At 38.9% G+C, this 8,102-nt stretch overlaps 1 long non-coding RNA gene across 1 annotated transcript; it reads right to left on the bottom strand.

The window, feature by feature from the left end:
* Window positions 1-5,339: 5,339 nt before the first annotated feature.
* On the bottom strand, window positions 5,340-6,801 carry LOC136071443 (uncharacterized). Its single transcript, XR_010632739.1, has 4 exons — window positions 6,736-6,801; window positions 6,533-6,667; window positions 6,387-6,454; window positions 5,340-5,751 (listed from the first exon to the last, which is right to left on the bottom strand). It is a non-coding gene; the product is annotated as an uncharacterized LOC136071443 (long non-coding RNA).
* Window positions 6,802-8,102: the final 1,301 nt, after the last annotated feature.

Consider the following 8,102-nt stretch of genomic DNA (forward strand, 5'->3'; position numbering starts at 1 on the left):
AAACAGAAGCTAAGTTGTGTTAGGTTTCTTGGACCACAAACTTGGTGGAAATTAATACCCTTTGAAATTTAGTGAAGTATTAAACAAAAACTAAGTTATTTCAGATTTCTCAGACCACAAACTTAGTGGAAATTAATACTCTTTGATATCTATTGAAGTATTAAACAGAAACTAAGTTATGTCAGGTTCCTCGGACCACAAACAGAAACTAAGTTATGTCAGGTTCCTCGGACCACAAACTTAGTGGAAGTTAATACCCTCTGACATCTATTGAAGTATTAAATAGAAACTAAGTTATGTTGGTTCCTCGGACCACAAACTTAGTGGAAATTAATACCCTTTGACATATATTGAAGTGTTAAATAGAAGCTAAGTTATGTTAGGTTTCTTGGACCACAAACTTGGTGGAAATTAATACCCTTTGAAATTTAGTGAAGTATTAAACATAAACTAAGTTATGTCAGGTTCCTTGGACCACAAACTTCGTGGAAATTAATATCCTTTGACATCTATTGAAGTGTTAAATAGAAGCTAAGTTATGTTATGTTTCTTGGACCACAAACTTAGTGGAAACTAACACCCCTTGAACTAAATTGTGACCGAATTTATATGTCAAAGTAAAATCCACGAGCATCACTTAAAGTATTTTAGGGTATCTAGGACCTATCTGTTATTTAAACGTTTGGATATTTCCTCAGATTTGGAACTTATTAGAATTGATAAATTAAAAGCATATCTTTACAATGCTGTGGAGTTAACAGTTATAATTTACTCGGATTCTTAATTAAAATACATAAAGCTATGTTTTCCCTAATATCAGTCAACTTCACTCTTTTATGACACGTGGTTATGTATGAACAAAGAACGGTCACAATGGAAATTGCATATATAAAAGATAAAGTAACAATATCCCATATAAATTTAGAAAGGCAAAATATACATCTCATTAGAACTATCTTTAAGCAAAAAGTGAAGGGAATTTCATTACATTAACTATAATTACCCTATAAAAATAAAGAGTTATGGCTTCAACTTTATTTGGAGTTTGGACTTAGGGGCTTTATCAACTGCTTCAGGAAGAACCATTTTTTCTTTCCCTTTGGGAACTTCTTTGGCAGGTAAGACAGTTGAGGCTAAAGCCTGCTCAAAACTTTGAGAAGCTGCCCTATCCTGAGGAACCTTTGCAGCTTTTTTTGAGGAAGTGTCTTTTGGAGCTTCAGGGTCCTTGGATTGCTCCTGTTGGCTGAGAGGAAGAGAATGCTGAGCATGGGCTTCCTCGGCAGTGTCAACAACTATAAGAATTTTAGGTTCCTTGGATTGCTCCTACTGACTGGGAGGAGGAGGATCCTGAGGTTGGGCTTCCTTGGCAAGGTCAGCAACAGTAGAGGCAGCCTCCTTTTGGTTAGAAAGAAGGCTTGAGGCTCGTATCGCTGGAGGGAAATAGACTTTTTTTGGCCTTCTCAACCCAAAAGAAGCCTCAACCCCAGCTTGGTTGAGAGCTTCTTCCTAAGTCTGAGCACAGTAGGCTTGGTATCGGGGACCTCTGCCTGAAAGGCATCCTCAGTCTCAGCTACGCCGACGTCGTAGCCATGTTGTTCAGCTTTGTCCCTGGCTTTCTCAACCTCTAGCTTTCCCTTTTCTGCCTCAGCTTTATCTTTTTCGGCCTTATCTTTGAGCTTTTGGGCTTCTTCCAGTTATTTCCAAAGGGTTGCTATTTGCTCCCTAGAAGCAGCCAACTGATCATTGGCCTCGCGCAAGCACTTCCTCTGGTCATTGGCTTGTCTTTGGGTACTCTCCGAAGCCGAATCAGTGCTTTTCTGAGCATGTTCCTCCTTAGACAGTTTTTTCTTCAACTCCACATTGCTTTGTTCAGCAATGGTGGGCGTCTACACAGCTGCTACCCGCCTCTTTCTTTCATCCTCTAGCTATTGGTAGCAAGAGTTGGTTATCTCCTCAAGCCTAAAAGTGGCTTGAACAGCCTAAAGGAAAAGGGTCAGAAACATAGCAAACAAAAACTATATGTATGATAATTATAAGTAAACAAACAAAGGAGGGGGGGGGGTTAATATCATACCATGCCCAAATATCTCGTGGCATTAAGAAAAACCTCGTTCTTCCTGAAACTCCTCAACTCGGTCATATCTTTGGGAAGTAACAGAGTCTCCTCCAAGGCCAAGGCAACGTGGCACCCAATGCCCCCGTTGAAGTCCCTGAGTGATGCGTCTTCCCTTAGGGGCTCACCGTCGAGCATGGGTGCTGGGAGCCAGGTCTAAGGTTCTAAAGGCTGAGTATCTGCCCTTTCCACGCCTCGTTGTGACCAATGGCTAATTTTTTGTTGCTTCGCAGCTCGTTGAACCTCGTCTTCATGAGTAGGACGAGATCTCCCAGTCTCATTACACTCTCCTCCTCTTCAGATCGGCAGGTTCAGGCCTAGGGGACTGAGATGATTGAGGAGGAGGGAGAGGAGATTTTGGGGGAGGAGGAGGAAGTTTGGGTTGAACGGGCTTCCCCGATGCGCCTCTTCCGGGCTGGTCTTCAATCAAGTCCATCAAACTCCTCTAGGACTTTCTCTGGATGCCTATTTCGTCTAATATATTCTCAGGAGATGGAGGCTGGTTGAACACTTCAAATTTTTCTGAGGAATCTAACAACTCTATGATCCCCTCTAGACTCCTTTCTTTTTCTTCTCTTTCTTCTTCCTTCCCTTTTTGATGAATGGGGTGGGACGAGGATGCTCTTATTGAAAGGGTGGCCACAAAGAGTGGTTGAGTGAGGGGTGTACCTTCAGGAATTGGAATGCCCTCAGGAACGATGAATCCTTCGTAAGCTACACTAATGCGGTGAAGTCGAGGATCTCGGGCCTTTATCTCACACTTGGGCGCTTGAAATGCTGTGGAAATGGGTGTGTTCCCAAGGATCAAGTGTGCTGCTCGCAATTGACCGTCGGATTCACTTATGAACACCTCGGACCGTAGAATTTTATCTAGACTCTCTCTGTTGACCAATTTAAGCAGAGGTCTAGTAGAATGCCTGTCTGCAAAGTCATTAAAACGAAAGGAGAATTTTGTCAGTAATAGGAATAATGTGAATTAAAAAAGAAATACAATCTAAGCTATACAAGTTTACACTTAAACCCCCACCTGGTGTTCCCTCCTTAGTCGGGCAGGGTAGGCCATCATGCCATTCCCCGAAAAAGATTTAAAAAATCTTCCTTTAAGCCTTTGTTTGATGTAGGGAACATTGGATTAGCCTTACTTCGGGATACCTAGACCTAAGGTAATATCCTTGCCCCTTCAAATGGTGTAGATTGTATATCCAGTTCACATTGTGATGGGTTAAATCTAAGTTCATCCTCTCATTTAGGACTTCTATACTCCTTAATACCCTGAACATATTTGGGGCACATTGTGTAGGAGACAATCTAAAGAACCTAAGGTAGTTTCTAGTGAGGTTACCCATGGGAATGGTCACCCCTCCCTCTATAAAGGTGATCATTGGGATGACCACTTCTCCTGTTTTCCTATCGTCTGCCCATTCTCCTTGGGCAGCGTATCTCATACCCACTGTTGGTGGGATCCTATACTTAGCTCTAAATATCTCTCTATCCTCCTCGGATTCAACTAAACACTTGAACCTACCCATTTTCTAAGAAGTTGTGAAGAAAAGTTAATAAGATGGAATGAAAGCCAAAAGGGTTTAAGGAAACTTACAGGGTTGAAAAGGAAGTCCTTGGACAGATTTTTAGTATTTATGAACGCATGGGTAGGTGAAAAAGAGTGACAGGTTCAGTGTATGAGTGCTAAGACTGTATGATTGTTGTAAATGGAAAGAGAGTTGATTTGAAAAGTTATTTATAGTGGTGCAGAAATTGTAAGCCGGAAAAGTCCTGCTCGTAAACCTAAGAAAATCCTCCACTGTTAGATTCACATCTTGCCATTGAACGTGGGAGACAGGGAAGCCGTCGTAATTTAATTATGACGTGCTCTAGAAGCTGAAACGTCAAGAATGTACCTTGGACAGGTAGAAAGGCATTCTAGAGGTTAGGTAAATCCATAAAAGGGGTGGAAGTAGGATATCAAAATCCCCATTTTCTCCCAAGATGTCAAAAAGCGAGATTTTGAGGGGCTATTGTAAGGCCGGTCATATAAAAAGGTACTGTTAAGACTGTAGGAAGTGGGCCTATGGCCCAATGGCCCAGTCCGAGGATGTTAGTCCATCCGAGGATGGTCAAATAAGGGCATGGTGGGAATAGTATAAGAAAAAGAAATGGAGATTGTATCTAATAGTCCAAAATACGTCCGAGGAGAAAGTCCATCTTGGAAACAAGGGTCCGAGGTTGATGAAACTATCGTATCACCCTAGATATTCTTCAAGGTTGCATTACAACTAGGAAACGAATAGGGGATAAGGGATGAGCAAAGGGAGATAGCAAATATCTTCTAAAGTTGCTACTTCCATATTAAATACAATCCAACTAACTCTCTGGCCGCATTAATGTGGAGGTGATGCCTGAACATTAGTCAAGCAGCCTTATGGCTACTAGTTGAAGGTTCTGGGAGGTGTTAGATGGGATAAGAAGGAGTTCCCATAATCTAACCTACACGTGTATAGTAAAGATGATGCCCAGATCGTGGTATATAACATGGAAAGGTGGCCTGAAGAAAAAGGAGGGAGACACACCAGAAAATCCAAAAAGAAAAAGGACCAAACACTTGTAATCTTGTTCATCAATAAGATATAATCCCAAAACTTCTGAGGCCGGGCCGAGGACAGTTTTTCTCATTTTATTTGTATTGAATGCTCTTTAATCAGCAATTTTTATGATCTTTTCTACAGAATAGAACTAGTTCTTTCACCCGCTCTCTACAAATTTATTGTTTGGACTTGTTGGGCTCAAAACCCATCCCTATTCTGGGTCCAATCCAAATTGAGCCCTTACATATATAATCCATTTCATAGTAAAATTCATATATAATTTTTAATAAGACAAGGCTCGTAAAACTAATTTGTATAAGTTCTTGCATAAAATCATATTTAACAAACTCAAATAATATAATTTTAAATATAATCTAGTTATTAATTATTAGCATATATTATTATAGGGTAAAAAATTCTGAACGTGGTGTATGGTGTGTATTCACTATAGAGAGGGGAAATATAAACTAATCTAGTAGCTTTTGAATAAACTCGAATTCATTTGACAAGAAAATAAATCAAAATTTTGAACCTACAATCAGCTCAAAATTGACGAGTTCAACTCATTTTGAAATAAAATTAATTGAACCATTCATGAACACGTTCACAAGTCGAGTATTAAAAGTTTGTGGCGCGCATATTAGTGGGAATCATTGGGTTGTTGAATATCACCTGATATTATACAAGTTTACACAAAAAATAATTTATTATACAGGTATAGCCAATATAGATCATTGATCAATTCATCTCCAAATATAAGTTTCTAATAGTAGAAACTTCTAACCCACCCTCCTGAATTTAAGCCAACCATAACCTGATCAACTTTGATGCTGAAGTACTTCCGATCTTCATCTCTCACCGCCACAGGTTTGCACAAAGTGAAAGCACCCACGGCCATTTTATGGTAGTAGAACTTTGGCATCGCAAAACTCGCCTCATGTTGAGGGACTATAAATTGGAGGATACCGCTGTACAAACATTTTCTTCCTCAATAATCAAATCATTGCCTATCTCTTGCCAGATGGTTCATCAATATCCATGAATTCACCAGCTACCCTGCACATGCATGTAAATGAATGATACATCTTTTAACAAAATTTTCATTAACAAGCCCAAATTTAGATCCTTAGGACTATGAGAGGGAGAGAATTGTAGAGCACAATATAACTGGAAAATATTAGACGAGTGAACTGAAGAATGTGGCAACTATGATTATGCATGACAACTTGCACCAGTTTGTATCTCTTGCTCTATTCTTTTTTCTCAGTCAAAATGACAAGAAAATTGGCTCTATGATTTCCTAAACATAATTGATGGGCTCCTCTTAGAGAGCAGATACCAGTTGCTTCCTTTTTTTTACCCTCCTTTTCTGAGAAAGAATTGAACAATCTTTGACTATCTTCAAAGAGCAAGTTCAACTAATTTACAATTGAAGACATTTTTTTCCAACCAAAATATTTCACTGAGAGCAGCTATTCTTTGCAATTACTCTCTTCTCTAATACTTACTCTTTCAAATAAAAACACAAATATCTTGTTACATGGGAAAATAATTAAGCAGAAGCTACAAGTGATAATTTCTAAAAGTAAATTGTGACTACATATTCCCTAATTTGCCATAAGAATTTAGTAGCCAGTAAAAGTCAATTCTTTAGATCCACAAGACCCTAATAGCGAAGCTTAAAAGCATACCTATTGTACAACAAGAAGGCATCGCCTATGGTTCCAGCAACCTTATTCCGAACCTTCCGAACACAAACCTGCAATTACAACTTAAGAAGTTTACAAATATATTCCCATGTGTAATAACAGTGATGAAGACAAAAAAGAATACTCACTTGTACTTGATCAACTGGCCCAGCTGCTGGATCCCGATTACGATGAATAACAATCACAATGTCACATTTGTTTATAAAGTGCGCACTTCCACTAGTATCATACATATTAGGAGAACCGCCAACCCAATGGTGCAACTGTAAAATAAGGGAAGAATTTAGAAAGTAAGAGACTCTGGAACAAGCCAGAGGTCATGGTAGCCAACCTGTCTAGGATGAGCCACAAACCAAACATGACAAGAGTGATGTTGAGCAAAACACTCACATACTCCGTCTCAGTCCTGTCAAAAATAAACGATTAAGCGCTGGTAATGAACTGTAAATTATGGCACACGCAACATAATACAAATGTTCAGAGCAGAATAGCAAGTGAGAAGAGATATCACTATTAAACTGAAGTTCACTAGAAAAACTTTTGAAGGACACTGTTTTTGTTTCTTATCCAAAACACTGCTTAGTGGCTAAGAACAAAAAAAAAAAAAAAAAAGGTAAACAACACATTTGGCTAGTTACAAGAAAGATGAGAACCTGGGATAAAACTGGAAGTCCAAGCATAAGGGGAGGTGATTTCATCGAGTAAAAGGGGCACAATGAGACCTGTAAGCAATTTCAGGGATCTTCTATAGGGCCATGATCACTAGTTTCTTCCCATGACAAGCTAAATATCTTAGTTGTCATGTTTCCATACAAAAAGTGAAGTCCAAAGAAATAAAGGCTTCAGCTCCACCTGAATTCTGGAGGATGAAAGCCACAAATTGATTTGGAGTGAGCTCAAATGAGATGATCTGATGATCTGAGTAAAGAGCTCTCAGGCTCAGCTCATGGAAAATAGGGACTTGAAGATTGTCAGGTCCCTATTTTGGAGTAGGGCTCAAAAAATATGATTTGTTCATGCTTTGCATGATTGCAGCTTGGATGGCTCATGACCTGCACCTGCTCAGGTTGATAATGGAGATTGAATGGTTAACTCTTTACAACACGAGTCAGATAACTTAAAGCTGAGGTTCGAAGTCACACCTGACAACAATTTTTTTTTTTTTACCAAGAAGTAATCTTTTTCGTTATCTGCCTAAAAATATATTAAGGCATAAAGCTGACAAAATGTGATAAGAAGTCTTCAGCATCTGGCACTAGATATTAGACAAGTTCAATCTTTATCACCTTTTACGTATCTTATGACAAATAAACCATCTTTTCTACTGAAAGCACACAAAAGATGCACAATGGAAGGAAATGAGTCGCAGACCCCTCATGTAGTCTATCAAATTAGTATAGACTTGAGAGTCTGTGAATAGTATTTGGTGCTTAGTATCTATGGCGATATGTGTTGTTCAGAATTAAGGCTGAAAATGGACTTAGCTGTTCAAAAGTAGGTTGGCCACTGCTTGAGAATGCACTTAATCAGGTTTGGTTATTGATAAATGACTCAAACTGAAGTCCTCTTTCAGATTCTTTCATATGTGCCGGCCCAAACTCAACTTTTGTATCATGAGCATATAACATTGTGGCTCCGTTTATTTCTACAAAAAATGTTTTCAAGAAAATTACTTTTTTTTTTTTTTTTTTTTTTTTT

This window comes from Quercus suber, unplaced genomic scaffold (assembly GCF_002906115.3).
Source record: "Quercus suber isolate HL8 unplaced genomic scaffold, Cork oak 2.0 scaffold_312, whole genome shotgun sequence".
Taxonomy (NCBI): domain Eukaryota; kingdom Viridiplantae; phylum Streptophyta; class Magnoliopsida; order Fagales; family Fagaceae; genus Quercus; species Quercus suber.